Below are 18,596 nucleotides of genomic sequence, written 5' to 3' on the forward strand. Positions count from 1 at the left end.
ACCTATTCGGTCGACCGAGACCACTCAAAAGTGGGCATTTAGGTCCATTTTGGCCTTTGTGCTTCATTAACTCAATGTGAATAAGAATATGGCATTTAAGTTAGAGGGGTGATGGTTCCTATGGTCATTCTAAGGCCACTTGAGCATAAATACTTACTATGCATGATATGCAGATTATTACAGACCATTATAACAGACCAACAAATTTAAATTGTGATTACAAGAATGAAAGATTGGTCTTCATTTCCTTTCTTTCTTCAATTGCCATCTTGTGATATGGACATTAAGATCTCTACGACTTCCACTGTATCCTTACCTTTGCGTGTAAAGTATGGTCCTGTTTACAAACTCAAGGCACATGTAACATACCAAGATATTTGTCATTATCAAAACGAGATATGACCTATAAGGTTAATAGGAACCGTATATCTACAATTGTATCAATCAGATATTGTGGAATTGAAATTGATTTAGCAAATTTCATGGAGAATCTTTGATTCTCCCTTATCACCCCTGCCACGCCCCCAAATTATTATTATTATTATTATTATTATTATTATTATTATTATTATTATTATTATTATTATTATTATTATTATTATTATTATTATTATTATTTCCACCTCTGATACCATATTTGTATATCTCAAACATGCATATATGCGGCGGAACTATCAATACCAGCCTAGAATACAATATACCAGAGTTCTAGTGTCATCCTCTATATATATATACACAAACCATTCTCCTAAAAATACAACTATAATCCCAAGTGTACAGAAACATCTCTACATACAAAAATTTACTCTCCAGTACTTATTTCCAATACTTATTTAATTAATTATTAAATCAACCGAAAAGAACTGCAAAAAATTGTACTCGCACATATATATATATATATATATATATATATATATATAGTGATAATGCAATTGTTTTTAAAATATGTTTCAAGTTAGTATGATGTCTCTGTGTAAATAATCAACACACACACACACACACACATATATATAAAGAACAGCCTCGTAGGGTTTCCTGGCTAACGTCATGCTTCCCCCCCATGATTAGGTTGTGTGGCCCGAAGATTGGACTTAACCGACACTAGCCACCACCAAGCTAAGTCAAAATATACGTTTGTAGTACGATTGGCCTACCACAACTGGTCCAAACCCAAGGTGTCAACAACTCTACGTAGGCCCAATCGACTGTCAGCACCTACGCTACCATCCCAGGTCAATGTGGTTGCACTCACTCCTCTAACATTGTAGCTACGGTACCGTGCTCTATGCATGAATTATCTACTAGTGTTCTTAATTCATATATATTACCATTTACACAGTGTTATATAATATCAATATAATGAATTCCTCATATCCTGTCAACGTTATATTGGTATATATATAACGAAAGAATGTAACGAACTTCTCATAACCTACCAACGTTATATTCAACCAACATTATAACGAACTCCTCATATTCTACCAACATTATATTGCGGTTTCCATATTATTAATAAAATTAGGCAATATAACAAACTCCTTATATCCTACTATCAAACTCCCATTTTTCCATGAATCAATAATCAACCAGTAAAAATCATATGTCAACATAAAATCATTATTCTCAATTTCAGCACAAAGCATCATCCAGTTAAAACACACTTCAGTATAAAATTTTCATTCTTAGTTTTTCAGTATAATTCAATATCCAGATAAAACATATCTTAGTATAAAATTCTCATACCCAAACATAACATAAACACATATTATAGTGATCAAACCTACAAAACATCATACTCATGCCACACAATTTTTTTTTATAAATATAATATTATATCCACCCAGGAAATATATATAAATTTTGCTAAAAATTATTTCCCACATGCTTAGATAATCAGAAAATCAAATATATATATATATATATATATATATTATTTTCAAAATTTCCTGACATAATCTATCCTCTTACCTGACTTACTAAGAGGCTTGCTAAAATCCCTAATTCCATGCCCGTGGCGTTCGGAGCTCAAAACCTTGAAATCATCTTTCCCTCAATTCAATCAACTCAACCCCAAAATAATAATTATTTTAATAATATCTAGACCCACACACTCCCAATAGCTAATTAAACTTTAAAAATGATTAATGGATAAAATTTCATTATCCTTACTCTAACCTTAGAGTGGTGCCTAGGAAACCCAAATTAAAAATCTGATTTGATTAAAATGACAAGGATCGACGCTAGGACCCCGTGGTGGTGTTCGATCATCAATTTGACTAAAGATTTGAGGAAAATTTAAGGAAAGAGATAGAAGTTACCTTATCTCTGGAGTGGTGCCTATGACACTCTAATCACAAATCCACTCAGATGAAAATGTTAGTGGGCAAAAATGGAATCCAGTGGTATTTTTCATTCTTCAATCGGCCGAGTATTCGTCAAGCTCACCTTTTCCACCAACTCGGGCACCCAAACTCTATGTTCCAAATACCCTCGGGGGAGCAAACATGTGAGTTTGGTAAACTGAACTTAGGACTAGGCGACCGAACCTCGTACATAATGAAAATCGCCTTGGTTCAACCACCTAAAGTTCTCACCAAGCACTTGAACTTCAAAATTTTCTTTTCCTATTGTGAGTGTTCGAACGATCGAACCTAGAGTTCGGGCGACCGAAACTCTCGGGTTGCTTAATTTTTAACCGCGGTAACTCGGGTTAATTAAGGGTAAATTGGTTTCAAAATTCATTAAAAAAATTTAATAATACCATTTGTGTCCTAATGATTATATTTTTGTTGAAGGCTATATATATACCTTTATTTGCAAAAATTACAAAGAGATTAGGGATTTGATTAGCCAAAAATTTCCTCTGAAATTTTTTATACCCTATTTCTTCATACACATCCTATACACTCATATACTACCATTCTTTTGAGAAATCAAAGTCTTGTGAGTGTTTATTAATTGTTCTACTGTGCTAAAAACCCTAATTGATTTATTGCATATTTGATTTTCGGATTGAGGGTTTAGCTAGGTTTTTCCACCGATATTATTTAATAAATCTGTGTGTGAGAAAACCTTATAGTTAAGTGGTATTTGTATTATTATTGCAAGACTCATTGGGCTTGTATTTTTGGCTGTACAAAAATATTTTTACAGGCATATATTTGAATATCTCTTTGTGCCTATGTATTGAGAAAATAATTTTTGAGATATTCTAAATTCCTCTTGGTACAAATCTTTGAAACCCTAAAACTGTGATTGAGATTTATCTTTACATAGTTTCAAAGATTAGCTTGTAGAAACAGTTTGTGCTTAAATTTGAGATAATCATTACTTTGAGTGTTGATTGCACATATACACCATTGAGTTTTAAGTTCTTACATTATTGGTGTGCATTGATTATACTGTGCTGAATCGGTACATAGTCCGCTTTGTTAAGAAGCATATTTATGTGTACGCAAAAATTATATTGTTTGTTGTATTTCAAGCATGGGCCTGAAAAGGGAGACTAGCCCTCGTGAATAGTCCCAGATTGGCTTTGACCTGGTTAGAAATGTTAGGTTCACCAGTCTGGTAAGGTGTGGTTATAGGTTGAGATCAGCCCCGTTAATTGACCTGGTTGTAATCGGTGCCGCTCTACCTATTAAGTGAGCAATAGTGGAATCCTTGGGCTTGTGAGCTAAAGGCGAGGACGTAGGCAGTATTGGCTGAACCCTGATAACATATCGTGTGTGCACTTTATATTTTCGCAATTTATTTATTGCACATGTATGTTACATTATGAATGTTGCACATGATTTAATTTCCGCATCTTACATTTATCTGTGCATTTGTGATTATGAGTATATAGACAAATGCTAGGTTGAGTATTACTGCTGTTAATTCTGACATACCTATGAATAAATTTTAAATACCCAATCACCCCACTCTTGGGAATACACCAAAGTCATCAATTGGTATCAGAGCCTTGTTGCACTAGGCTTAACATCTTTTGTAAAAGATCGCAATGACTCACATTGGTGTATCCCCATTCGAAGAGGGACGATCACCTTCCAGTCTTTCATTTTTTTTGTTGTGTAAATTACACCCATTGGAAAATATGAATGAACATATTTGTAAAATCTATGAATTGAAGGTCCTAACAGGTGATTGATAAGGGAATTTGCATGCGAGTAGAAAATGATATTAATTTGATGTATGCAAATTCATATGCCATGGTTTTACTGTATTGTGCTTTAGATTATGGCATATAGTAGTGCACAGGAGATCTGGGTTGAACTGGAAAAGAGATATGGAGAGACCCAGGAAAAGGAGATTGCCACTCCAAATGCTCCAAGCCTAAATGATCAGGTAGTGGCTCATCATGAGCAGGTTGCATTAGTAGATGATGAGGTATATGAATCTTACCCTACCTCATTTACTGATTCGTGTAATGAAGCATGTGGTGATTCTTAAGCTAAATCATGTGATATATCATATGTTGAATCATCAGTTGCCTCTAATGATTGCTTTGACGAAAATGCATGTATTAATTCATGTGATGTTTACTGTGATGATTCTTGTGCCAAAACATGTGATAAACTATATGATGAATCATCTATTATTTTTTATAATAATATAGTTTATGATGCATGCATTGATTTATTTGAGTGTTATTATGATATATCCGATGCTGAATCATGTAGTAAATCTAATGACAATGTGATGCCCTCTAACAAGGAACTAGAATGTACTTTATTGAAATTGAATAAGCTTCTAGCTAGGGTGTCTAAATAGAAAATGTTTTTGAAAAATGAAAATAGAAGGTTAGCAAAACAATTAAAAGATCCAAGAAAATATCATGCCACCTTAGAGGAGAAGAAAATTGTGAAGGTGTTTAAAATCATCTGCTTAGAAAGAAAAATTGAAAATTATTCTGAAATGATTTTCAAATCCAAAAATAAGAAGTATAGTTCAAATAAACCATTAGAAGCTAAAAGAAATAAATCTTTTCAAAAGGGTTTATCTTACAAATCTTATTGCCATGCCTCATTGAGCAAAAACAGAATAAATAAGCATAATATTTTATGTATATTCAATTCATGCTTATTTTGAAAAACTATGTGGCACGTATGTTTTAATTGTTTACTCAAAAGGGCTAGAGGCTTAGAAAAAAAAAATGAAATGGATAATCAGCAAAGCAAACTCTGTAGGATCTAAGGAAGATCCGATTCCAATAGAAATTACATAAATATTTCAATCTTCCCTTTTCTAGGTTTATGGATTGTGATGACAGTAGGCTTAGGAAGGGTTGGTGCTTAAAATAAAAATTCTTAGTATATGTATTCACTATACACTATTGCCATACTAAGAATCATAAGATTAACAAGCCAATTCAAAAATTGAATAAAATCCACTTCCAAATGGACAAAGCATTATTTGTTTGGTAAATAAGTCAAATTGCTTAACTCACGCTTAAATATAATCATCTAAAGTTGAGCATACTATGTCCATTGTGCAAGTTTGAATTTTAGGAAATGAATCCTTCTAGTTAAACATCTTGTCCTAACTCATCTTGAAAGCCTAAAATGTCTAATAAAATTTTTAGTCATCACTTTAGGCTTGAAACACTATTGATCATAAATGACTAATATATATTGAGTGCTCATCATAATACATTCCTTCTACTAACCAGTTGTATCCTTACTTCATATTTATAATTATATCTAAAGGATACATACCACTGTCCAAGAGTTATACTCAAAATTTCATACTCTCTTAGACACCCTTTGCTCATACTTGGACATGATTACTAAGCACGAAAATATTTTGAACAATGTCCTACCTCTCCTAAATACTCTTCTAAACTTAATAGAAATTTAATACTTGAGAGTATTTGATTTGTACTTCTCTCACATAGCTCTCAAACTTCAAAACAATTAAGTTAGAACTTCATATCCTTCGTGATGAGCTGAATGGTTAAGTTGGTTGCAGCAAGTCTCAATCTAGATGAGTGCACAAAATTCAAGTAGACCAATGCACATGCAGTTTAATTTGAAAGTCATTCCATCTTGTGCCCCTCACGCATTGAAATTCATAAAAGAAAAGAGGCATGTGTTGGCTTATGACCATAAAGAAGTATTGTTTATGACTTTTTGGTCTGATAAGCTTAAGAACTCAAAACCAAGCTAAAATCACTGAAAATATTATAACTCTTGGTTATTAAACTTGAAGATGAAAGAAAGGCATAAAAAGAGTCGAGTACATAATTGAGGGGGAGCATTTATCTTTCATGTCTATATAAATTTGAATGCTCTCATATTCTTATATTGTTTATGCCTTATGCCTATATGTGTATAGCATTGTAGCACTATCCATGATTTAATAAATGGTTAAAATTTCCTTGATGGATAGTTTATGTATTTTTCTAGCACGAACCACTATTGAGCTATATTGAATATCTTGAGTTGATTATACTACTGGATTGCATGCTTGTGTTGAAAGTCTCCTGCATGGTGGATGCAGTTGATGTGTATTGCATGCTAGTAGTGGTTAGGTTCTTGCATGCTTAAACTGAATTATATATTGATTGCTTGAATCTATTAGGTACAGGTTTTATGGGAAAACGTCCAATTTACAGATGGCATGCTGCCAAAATTTCGGTAGATTTTTTCCAAAGTAAAACCTTGTACAAAGATAATTATGTTAAAATAAATGTTAAAATATTTTTGAAATGATGAGTGAAAATCAATTGAATAATTAAACTTCATCCTGGCATAATCATCAGACATTTAGAGGAGCTAAGCTCCATCCCTAGAGAAAGGGCATAAAGAACTTATATGCATCATGTTTTGTTTTTGAATATTGAGGCTATTCTAAGAACCCTATCATCATATCCAACTTTTAAAGCTATATAGTTAGATATAGATGGTTCTTGGTTGTGAACATAAAATCATGCCTTAATATATCTTTTCTGATGCATGTGTAATGCATAGAGATAGCTATATTGGTTGCATAAAAGAGTAAACTAATCTTTACCAATATATTTATTGTAAAGATTTAAATTGATGACTTATACTACTTAGCATAATGAAATTTCTCTATATGGTATAAATAGTTTGTTGCATCTAAGCTAGAATTCAAATTGATAGGGGGGGCATCTAAAATTAAAATGTTGATCATATTATGCTCACAAACTTTTTAGCTTAGATTTGTCGAATCAAGTGTGGCATGTGATTGAATGAAATGTTTTATTGAAAATCATTATCTAAAATATGTTGATTTGTCACAGTCATTTGATTTTCCATATGATCTTGCATGTGATTGTTAAATTTTTAGGATCATTATAGTTGTAGTTTTCTGGTTATATTTTAGTATGTGCTTAATTGACAAACTGGAAAATTTGTACTTGCTTGATCTTTAAAGTTTCTTTTTCATCAAACACACCTCCACTATCTCTTGACAACAATTGGTATCCTAAGGGGGATATATATGTATTATTATATACATATATATTTTTCAAATTGCATAACTGGGTCGATAACTACACATGAAAATGCATACAAACTAGTTAGATTGTTATATGCTCAAATCTTCTGCCTGTTATCATATGTCATATGTTTGAAAATAAAATCTTTTATGGGTCTTATGATATGACTTAAAAACTGTTATGTTTTGTGGATAATTTTGGTCTAATCATGCTTGTTATGTCATTTCAATTTTTAATGACTAGGTGTATTGTTTGTGTGTGTTTTGCAATGCATGACTATCATATCTATTGCATGTTGATAGTTATATTTATGTTTTCCATCTTGATCATATTAAACTGTTTGAGTTGGTAGTTGTGGATAAATTGTTAATTTAGAACTCAATCGGGTCATTTTTAAATATGTATTTTTGGGAAAATGCTCTATTTTCAAACGGCATGCTGCCGAAATTTTCCAATTTTTTTCCCAATCATATCTTGCATATAAATTATTCATACTCAATGCCTTGTTTGTGTGCAATAGCCCTTTTTACTATTGCCAAAAGGGGGAGAACTTAGGCAAATTTGCGTACAAATTGGGTACCGTAGGAAAATGTTTCAATTTTTCAAATCTTTACATTTCCTTTATGCATAGTTTCAGGGGGGGCCTTTCTTGGTCGTACCCACTTTTGCATAAGGTATTTGTCATCATAAAAAAGAGGGAGATTGTTGACCTTATAGGTCATACCCTATTTTGATTATGACAAATATACTCCAGTATTTAATGTCTTTCAAGTTTCTGTGCAGGTTCATATTAGCAAGATCAGTTGATTGCATATGAAGACTTGAAGAATACAAAGACCTAGAATAGTTATTCATAGTAATCTATATTATGTTTAATTTAAGTCTGTAATTATATTTCCAGAGGTCTGTAATAATCTGCATGTCATGCATGTAGGAACGACAAACTTAAAAGCCTTAGAACGACCCTAGGTCCCTACACGTCACTTGAAAATTGAGAGGCCTTAGACAAGACTTCGGTTGACCGAAGGTCTATTGACGCCAGTTTTTTAGGCTTACTCTCAAAGAACTTAGAGTGACCCTAGGTCCTTGCACTTACACGTACGAGAATCTCCAAAATCATATATACTATTAGGGGAATCAATTAAAATAAATCAGGACTTAAAGGACTAATCTTGTGAGGTTTCGGACGACCGAAATGTGGTGTTCAAAACACCTTAGTCGACCGAACCATTGAAAGGTCAAATAGTTGACTTGACTTCTGGTGATCGAACCAAAAAGGACTTCACTATCCTCGGTCAACCGAACTCGTATGCTCACCTTTTCCACCAACTTGGGCACCCGAACTCTACGTTCAAAATACCCTCGAGTGACCGAACACGTGAGTTTGGTAAACCAAACTCAGAACTAGGTGGCTAAACCTCAGACAGAATGAAAATCGCCTTGGTTCAGCCACGTGAAGTTCTCACTATGCACCCAAACTTCAAAATTATCTTTTCCTATTGTGAGTGTCCGAGCAACTAAACCTAGAGTTTGGGCGATCGAAACTCTCGGGTTGCTTAATTTTTAACCGCGGTAACTCGGGTTAATTAAGGGTAAATTGGTTTCACAATTCATTAAACAAATTTAATAATACCATTTGTGTCCTAACAGTTATATTTTTTTTTTTGAAGGCTATATATATACTTTCATTTGCAAAAATTACAGAGAGATTAGGGATTTGATTAGTCAAAAATCTCCTCTGAAATTTCCTAAACCCTATTTCTTCATACACATCCTATACACTCATATACTACCATTCTCTTGAGAAATCAAAGTCTTGTGAGTGTTTATTAATTTTTCTAGTGTGCTAAAAACTCTCATTGATTTATTGCATATTTGATTTTTGGATTGAGGGTTTAGCTAGGTGATTTTATTTAATAAATCTGTGTGGGAAAACCTTATAGTTAAGTGGGTCTTTGCATTATTATTGCTAGACTCATTGGGCTTGTATTTTTAGTTGTACAAAAATATTTTTACAAGCTTATATTTGAATATCTTTTTGTGCCTGTATATTAAGAAAATAATTTTTGAAATATTCTAAATTCCTCTTGGTACAAATCTTTGAAGCCCTAAAACTGTGATTGAGATTTATCTTTACATAGTTTCAAAGATTAGCTTGTAGAAACAGTCTTGTGCTTAAAATTTTTTATAATCATTACTTTGAGTGTTGATTACACATATACACCATTGAGTTTATAGTTCTTACATTATTAGTGTGCATTGATTATACTATACTGAAGCGGTACATAGTCTGCTTTGTTGAAAAGCATATTTTCGTGTACGCTTAAATGATATTATTTGTTGTATTCCAAGTGTAGGCCTAAAGAGGGAGACTAACCCTGGTGAACAATTTTGGATTGGCTTTGACCCGATTAGGAAAGTTAGGTGCACCATCATAGTAAAGTGTGGTTATAGATTGAGGTCAGCCCCGTTAATTGACCTGGTTATAATTGGTGCCGTTCTACCCGTTAAGTGAGTATTAGTGGAATCCTTAGGCTTGCGAGCTAGAGGCGGGGACGTAGGTAGTATTGGTTGAACCCTAATAACAGATCGTGTGTGTACTTTACATTTCTATAATTTATTTACTGCATGTATGTGTTGTATTATGAATGTTGTGCATGATTTAGTTTCCACATCTTACATTTATATGCGCATTTGGGTTTATGAGTATATAGACAGATCCTAGGTTGAGTATTACTACTGCTGATTCTTACATACCTAGGAATAAATTTTAAATACCCAATTCACCCCCCCTCTTAGGAATACCCCAAAGTCATCACACAATAAAGCTCTGAACTCATCACAATACAAATAAAATATTAACAAATCTAAACAAGACCTTCTATCCCACCCACACTTCACCATGCTACTTTGATCATTGTTATACTCCACATGGTATTACAACACAATATAGCAGTTATATTAGTTTTTTTAGTTAGTTTTCATTCAGTTTTTCTTGTTTCTTCTGTTTTCTTTCTTTTCAATCTTCTTCCTCTGGTTATATATACAGAGGCTTCAGTTTGTAAAGAAGGTAAGAGAGTAATAACAGAAAGTAGCTTTCTCCTTTGTTCAAAATCAATCTGTTGCACACTCTGTTTCATGGTATCAGAGCAAGAAAGAAAAAGAAAGCTGCGAGCATCATTGTCATGTCCACTTCTTCTATTTCAATGAATAATACAAGTGAAGAAAACAATCCATACCACTTACAAAGTGGCGATTCACCAGGTACAATGCTAGTTTCAAATGTCCTCACTAGGGAAAATTATCATACATGGAGTAGATCTATGATGATGGCCTTGAAGGCAAAGAACAAGATTGGTTTTGTGAATGGAACAACAGTTCGTCCAACTTCAACATATGCTTCAAATGCTCTATGGGAAAGATGCAATAACATGGTTTCTTCTTAGATCATCAACTCAGTATCAAGAGAAATTGGACCTAGCATCATTTGCTCCCACACTGCTATGGATATGTGGCAGGAGTTCAAGAACAGACTCACGCAAGGAAATGGGCCAAGAATCTTTCAACTTCAAAAGGATTTATCAATGTTAGTTCAAGAAAACATGTTGATAAGAGATTACTATACAAAATTTAAGTCTTTATGGGACGAATTAGCTTATTATAATCAGATTCCTACTTGTTCTTGTGGTGTACTACGAACATGTACTTGTGGTGCCATTCGGGAATTCTTGAGATATCAAGATAAACAGCATGTCATTCAGTTCTTGATGGGATTGAATGAAGGTTTTTTTCACATTAGAGGGCAAATTCTAATGATGGAACCCTTACCTGAAATAAATAATGTTTTTTCTTTAATGGTCCAAGAAGAAAAACAAAGAGAAGTCTGCAAACCTGGGATCTTTGACACAGTTGCTGTTATGAGTAAAATGCCAGAATTGAATTTTTCAGGCCACAAATTTTCTTTTGGAAATCAACAACCAAGAAGAGCAAAATTATTTTGCACTCATTATGGTTTGAATAATCACACAGTGGACATATGTTATAAAATACATGGCTATCCTCCAGGTTTTAAATTCAGTAATTCTTGACAAAAAGGAAAATCTTCATCAGCTAATCAAGAACAAGCCATCCTCTTGATACAACCTTTGAATCTTATAATAACTTGCCCTTCTTTCAAGAGGACTGTCAGAAATTATTAGCTCTAATCCACTCACAACCTGATAAATCCATCATCCATCAAACAGCCAATGTTATTTCTACTTGTCCTCCACGGAATACCCAAGGCATGATACTTTCTAGTTTTTCTTCAAATTGTTCAGTAACTTCATCAACATCTCAGCATCACTGGATTGTAGACACCAGTGCTACAGACTATATTGTTCATTCCATTGATATTTTTACTTCTATAACAAAGCTTTTCGACACTATTGTTATGCTTCCAAATAGAAACATCATCCCAGTTACTCACCTTGGCACTGTTAAACTGTCTCAAAGCTTAACTCTCAAGGATGTATTTTGTGTACCATCTTTTTCATATAACTTGCTTTCGGTTCGTAAACTTACCTCATCTCAGAAATGTGTTTTATTTTTTTACTTGATGTTTGTTTCATTCAGAAGTTTACCCCATGGAGGATGATTGGGATTGCTAGAAAATCTGTTGGGTTATACATCTTGCAACACTTGACTGTTAATACTACTGAATCCTCATCAACATCCAATTTTGTAAATTTTGTCATAAACTCCAAAGTCTGGCATAACAGATTAGGACATCCTTCCATGTCCCAATTGAATTTTCTTTCAAAACATGTATCAGATATTAGTTTTTTAGACAAAACTATTGATCATTGTACAATTTGTCCAATGGCTAAATAAAAAAGACTTCCTTTTGAGATTCATTCATATAATAAAATTTTTTCTTTCAATCTTGTTCATGCTAATATATGGGGACCATTTTCTATTCCAACTCATAATGGTTCTAGATATTTTCTTACTTTAGTGGATGATCATTCTAGATTCACTTGGACATGCTTAATGAAAAGGAAATCTGAAGTTTAAAATATTTTTATTGCCTTTTATAATCTGGTTGAAACACAGTTTAAGACAAAAATAAAATGTCTATGATCTGACAATGGTTTAGAGTTCAACATGATAAATTTTTTTCATTCAAAAGGAATTTTGCATCAAGTATCATGTGTAGAAACACCTCAACAAAATTCTATAGTTGAGAGAAAGCATCAACATCTTTTAAATGTAGTAAGATCTTTAAAATTTCAATCAAACATGCCTTTGATTTTCTGGGGAGAATGCATATTCACTGCAACATATCTTATTAATAGACGTCCATCCTTAATTTTGAATAACAAATCTCCACATGAAGTTTTGTATAATTCGATTCCAGCATATAAACATTTAAAAGTTTTTGGATGTTGATGTTATGCGTCAACTCTTACCCATTCTAGATCAAAATTTTCTTCAAGAGCAAGACAATGTATCTTTATAGGGTATCCATCTGGTATAAAAGGCTATAAACTATATGACTTGGAACAGAATTTTTTTGTTTTGTTTCTCAAGATGTCATATTTTATGAATCTATATTTCCTTTCTCTTCAGATTTCAATAGGACTTATAGACATGACATTTCAATTCAGTCAAAAACAATTTCAGCAAATCTAATTCTAGTTCTCCCTAAGCCAGTTTCAGATTTCTTTGACCATATTTCATTTCCTAAACCATTGTCATCAGCAATTCCTTTTGTTCCATTTGTTCCTTCTGTTTCTTCCAATACAAATATACCCTTACCTAATGCAAATCAATTTCCACCTTTGCGAAAATCCACTCGACAGCACAGAATGCCTGGTTATCTGCAATCATATCATTGCAACTTAGCTACTTTTGCTTCTCAATCATCTCCCAGGGATCCTGCTATTATTTTAGGTACTACACATAGTATTTATGAAGTTCTTGCTTATTCCAAATTATCCGATTCACATAGAGCATTTTCTATTGCTATTTCTTCTCATTTTGAACCTTCATTTTATCATCAAGCTGTTCAACATGCTCATTGGAGAGATGCCATGTCTGCAGAATTATATGCATTAGAAATGAATAATACCTGGATTCTCACATCACTACCACCTCATAAAACTCCTATAGGGTGTAAGTGGTTTTATAAAACAAAATATAATTCTGATGGCTCAATAGAGAGACATAAGGCACGAATAGTTGCTAAAGGTTATACTCAATTGGAAGGTTTGGATTTTTTTGAGACTTTTTCACCTGTTGCAAAATTGGTTACTCTAAGGTGTATCTTATCACTTGCTGCGATACACAATTGGTATTTATTTCATTTTGATGTCAATAATGCCTTTCTGTATAGAGACTTAGATGAGGAATTTTTTATGAAGCCACCTCCATGTTATCTTCACAAGGGGGACAAAAGAGTAAGCAAGTTGCAAAAATCTTTGTATGGCTTGAAGCAAGCCTCAAGGCAGTGGAATTCTAAATTTACTTTTGTGTTGTTTACATTGGGTTTTTCACAATCTAAGGTTGATTATTCTTTGTTCATTAAGAAAGATGGAAATTCTTTCATTGCCTTGCAGCTGTGTGTCGATGATATACTTTTAGCTAGCAGTGATCTGGCTCTTCTTCAACAGGTTAAAAGCTCACTAAGTGCTAAGTTTAAGTTGAAGGATTTGGGACTTGCAAAATTTTTTCTTGGAATGGAGATAGCTCGATCGAACAAAGGCATATCTTTGTCTCAAAGAAAATATTGCTTAAAGTTAATTTCAGATGCTGGATTGCTAGCTGCAAAATTTGTTTCATTTCCTATAGATCCTCATACCAAATTGTCTAAAGATATTGGTGATTTGGTAGATGATATTACAGCTTATCGAAGACTTGTTGGAAGGTTGTTATATTTGACTCACACCAGGCTAGATATTACGTTTGTTGTGCATCATCTTAGCCAATTTTTGGATACCCCTCGCATTCCTTATTTACATGCTGCTATGCAAATCTTGCGGTATCTAAAATCCGCTCCTGGTCAAGGTTTATTTTTTCCATCTTCATCAAAGGTTCATATAAAAGCTTTTTTAGACTTAGATTAGGCTAGCTATTTGGACACTCGCAGATCCATCAGTGGATATTGTGTTTTCATTGGGGATTTTCCTTTTTCATAGAAGTCTAAAAGGCAACAAACCATCTCACGTTCTTCAGCTGAAGCTGAATATAGATCAATGGCATTCACAGTTTGTGAGATTATTTGGATAAAAAATTTACTTGCTGAATTGCATCATTCCATCATCAACCAGCTATCTTATTTTGTGATAATCAAGTAGCACTTCATATAGAAGCTAATCCAATTTTTCATGAGAAAGCTAAACATATTGAAATCGATTGCCATTTGATTCGAGAGAAATTGCAAGAGGGTCTCATTACTACTTTACATGTTTCTTCTACTCATCAAATTGCAAATTTAATGACTAAACCTTTAGGTTATCAACCTTTTGCATTACTTTTATCTAAGATGAATGTGCACAATATTTACACATCATCTTGAGGGGGACTATTACAGCACAATGTAGCAATTATATTAGTTTTGTTAGCTGGTTTTCATTCAATTTTTCTTGTTTCTTCTATTTTCTTGCTTTTCAATTTTCTTCTTCTGGTTATATATACAGAGGCTTTAGTTTGTAAAGAAGGTATGAGAGTAATAATAGAAAGTAGCTTTCTCCTTTGTTCAAATTCAATCTGCTGCACACTCTGTTTCACATGGCATCTGAAAAATATTAGATAATCATGGGATGAGACACTTCTCAGTAAGATAAAATAGATTACTATTAGTGTGTGGCAAATGAGTTTTAAATATTCACATGATTCATCCATTAATTAACTTAAATGAAATAGCAATTTTAAAGTATACTCATGCCTATACAATTTCATAGCACATATTTCTTTTCAGTTCATAATTCGGCTCAAAAGCCCTATATATAAAAACTACAAGTCACATGATCTGCACACATATTAAACTTTTTCTAAGATTGAGGTGTTTCGTTCCGTCGTCCCCCAATAAGCCATTCATAGCAAACACTTACTGTGATTGAAGTGTTTCATACTGTCGTCTCCCAATCAGCTATTCACAACAAACACTTACTAAGATTGACGTGTTTCGTACCGTCGTCCCCCAATCAGCTATTCATACTAAGCACTCGCTGAGTTTTAGATGTTTTGTACCGCCATCCCCCAAATCAACTATTCATAACATACACTCACTGAGTTTGAGGCATTTTGTACCGCCATCCCCCAAACCAACTATTTATAACAAACATCAGTATGTTCTGGTGAGCGTTTTCGTTGTGTAATTTTATTTGCAAATTTTGGTTGTCCTAAGCGTAATTTGTGTGTTATATGTGTTATGGTCTATAATTATATGTTTCATGTTTTATAATTTGAATGATTTAGGTTATATAATTTGTGTGTAAGGTAAGAGTTTCTAAATGTATTCGCAAGTGGTAGATGTATGGTTTCTAATCATTCACATGATCGTATCAAACTATTAAATCCATAACTCGGTATCAAACCGTCATATCCATAACTTGGTATTAAACCATCCTTTTCATAACTCTACATTATTCTCAACATTCCCTAAGTTCAGTATAAAATCACGTCATATAATTTAGATGATAATTCAAATTACAACTTATGCACAGTCATACTATAATTCTGAATTAAACCATATCTTTGTCTATATAGTACCATAAAAACTGACATATCTAATTATGCATAATAGTCAATCTCATGCCATACAATTTGAGTGATAATTCATAATATAATAAACTGTCTGAAAAATATATATATTTTGCTGAGAATTAACATATTAGTATCCTCTAGGATTTTTCTTAATCTCAAAATACCTGATTTCCCAAAAATATACTAAAAATAATATTTCAAAATTTCCATTTCTATAAGCTTGAATATTCAGAAAAACATATATATTATTCCTGATAATTTGATAAAATCAAATCTATACAGTTTCATTTAATTCCAAAATATTCCTCAAAAATATGTTATAATCAAATCCCTGCAATTTAATTTAACTTAGGCATATTTTCAAAATAAAATCTGAACGTATATATAATTAATTCCACATACTCAATTTAAACCGGGCATATTTTGCTTAACATAAATCTAATTAAATTCACGTACTCAAAATTTAATCGGGGATATTTTTAAATAAAAACTTGAATAAATCTATTCCCCTTACCTTAGCACTAGAGTGGTGTCTACAACGTCTCAATGACAAATCCACTCTATTTAAAGTGTTCAGGAGCGGAACTAGGACCCATATATGATGTTCGTTTTTTAATTCGGCCGAGAAACAAAGAGAAATTGAAAAGAGGGAGAGAGCTTGAAGAGAGAGAGAGAGACGTAGAGAGAGACGTAGGTTGCAGGCAAAGAGAGTGGCGAGAGAACCAGGTGGGCTTCTCAGGATCTAATTTGATCTTGAGGTTTACTGAAAAAGCTTCAGGGTGTGTGTGTATATATATTATATTAATATATTAATATATTATTATATTATATTATACTATTTAATTAATAATTAATTAATTAATTTTAATTTTATTATTATTATTTATTATTTATTTTTGCATTTCCATGCATATAATTTTTGGGTTCATTACAGGGTTACCTAAGGCCAATCCCTTTTTCAAACAAGAGTATATTAAAGTTTCATGCTGTTGTTTAGGTTCTTTGACGGTGATATACCTTTGAATGAACAAAAAGGGAAATCTCCCTTCTTTTTTCTTATCTTTTTCTCTAGTTAACACACAAACACATGATGGTTATGATTCTTAGAAAGGGTGCTGATAGGGGTTTTGATTGACCGATTTCCCTTACAATGCTTGGTCCGCCCCCTTCCCTATGCACAAGTGTATTCTCAAACCATCATTCTCTGTATTATAGACCTCCTAGGATTTTTCCTTTGTATTTCCTAAAAAATTATAATAATAAAGGTGGTGAGTCCACTCTTTTCAGCCTTTTGTATTTTCTTAGAGTTTTATCCACCTTTTTTTTTTTCTTGTTTGAGGAAATCAAGATGTAAAGTTCCATTTGTTGGCACACCCTTGGACCAAAATCCATTGTCGACAATAATTACAACATTTTTTCCTTTTGTAAGTTTTCAAATTCCTGTATTATGATAGTTACAAAATTATTATATATATGATGAGGAAGTACTAATTAATAAACTTGAAAGTACAACCTTAAATTTAGTTTTAAAAGAAATTTAATTTAATAGTTAAATCATTAAAAATTGGGGTAAGAATAATTTTGCTTATACCACATAATAATCTTTCATTTAAGTAATAGAGGGACTCCAACACATTTTTAAAATAATCAAATTATGTTATTAAATTTTCTAATCGTATTTTGATATTTGGATAATTTAAATAAAATTTAATATCCCAAAAATCATTTTCATTATAGCATGCTCCCTTTTTCATTTCTAATTTTTCATAGAAACAAAAAAATGACCTTATGCAATGTTTATCTTGCAGTATTCATATCTCCCCTAAAGTTGTTTTGTTAAGAACCATAATATTTGAAATATAAGATTTAAGAAAAATATAACGGTTTTATATTAAGTTTAGAATAACCTTCTTTATAGATTTTTTGAGAACCTAAGACTCTATATTTCTATATTTAATTTATTCTTGAAAATAATAATAAAAAAACTATATTTTCCTAAAATATTTTTCAAATAAGACCTCACCCCCAAAAAATAAAAAAAATAAAAAAAAAATGGAATAGAATGAAATACTTGTGCATGGTATTTTAACACAATATTCAACTAAAATAAAATATTAAAATTTACCTAGATTATTAAAAAAAAAACACACACACAACATGAAAACAATAATTAAAATGAAATAGCATGTGAAAACATTTTCAGATTTTCAAAGGGTGTTTTTATCGGTTTATGTTTTCTCATAGTTCTCATAGAATTAGAATTCAAAGTATACAAAGAGCATTGTGGTCAGAAATAAGTGTTGCTTTCAAGGATAGGATTATCTACTATTACAAAATTGGGATACTAACCCTTTCTAACATTTACTAAAAGGACTTGAACCTC

Source organism: Malania oleifera, chromosome 6 (assembly GCF_029873635.1).
Source record: "Malania oleifera isolate guangnan ecotype guangnan chromosome 6, ASM2987363v1, whole genome shotgun sequence".
NCBI classification, from domain to species: domain Eukaryota; kingdom Viridiplantae; phylum Streptophyta; class Magnoliopsida; order Santalales; family Ximeniaceae; genus Malania; species Malania oleifera.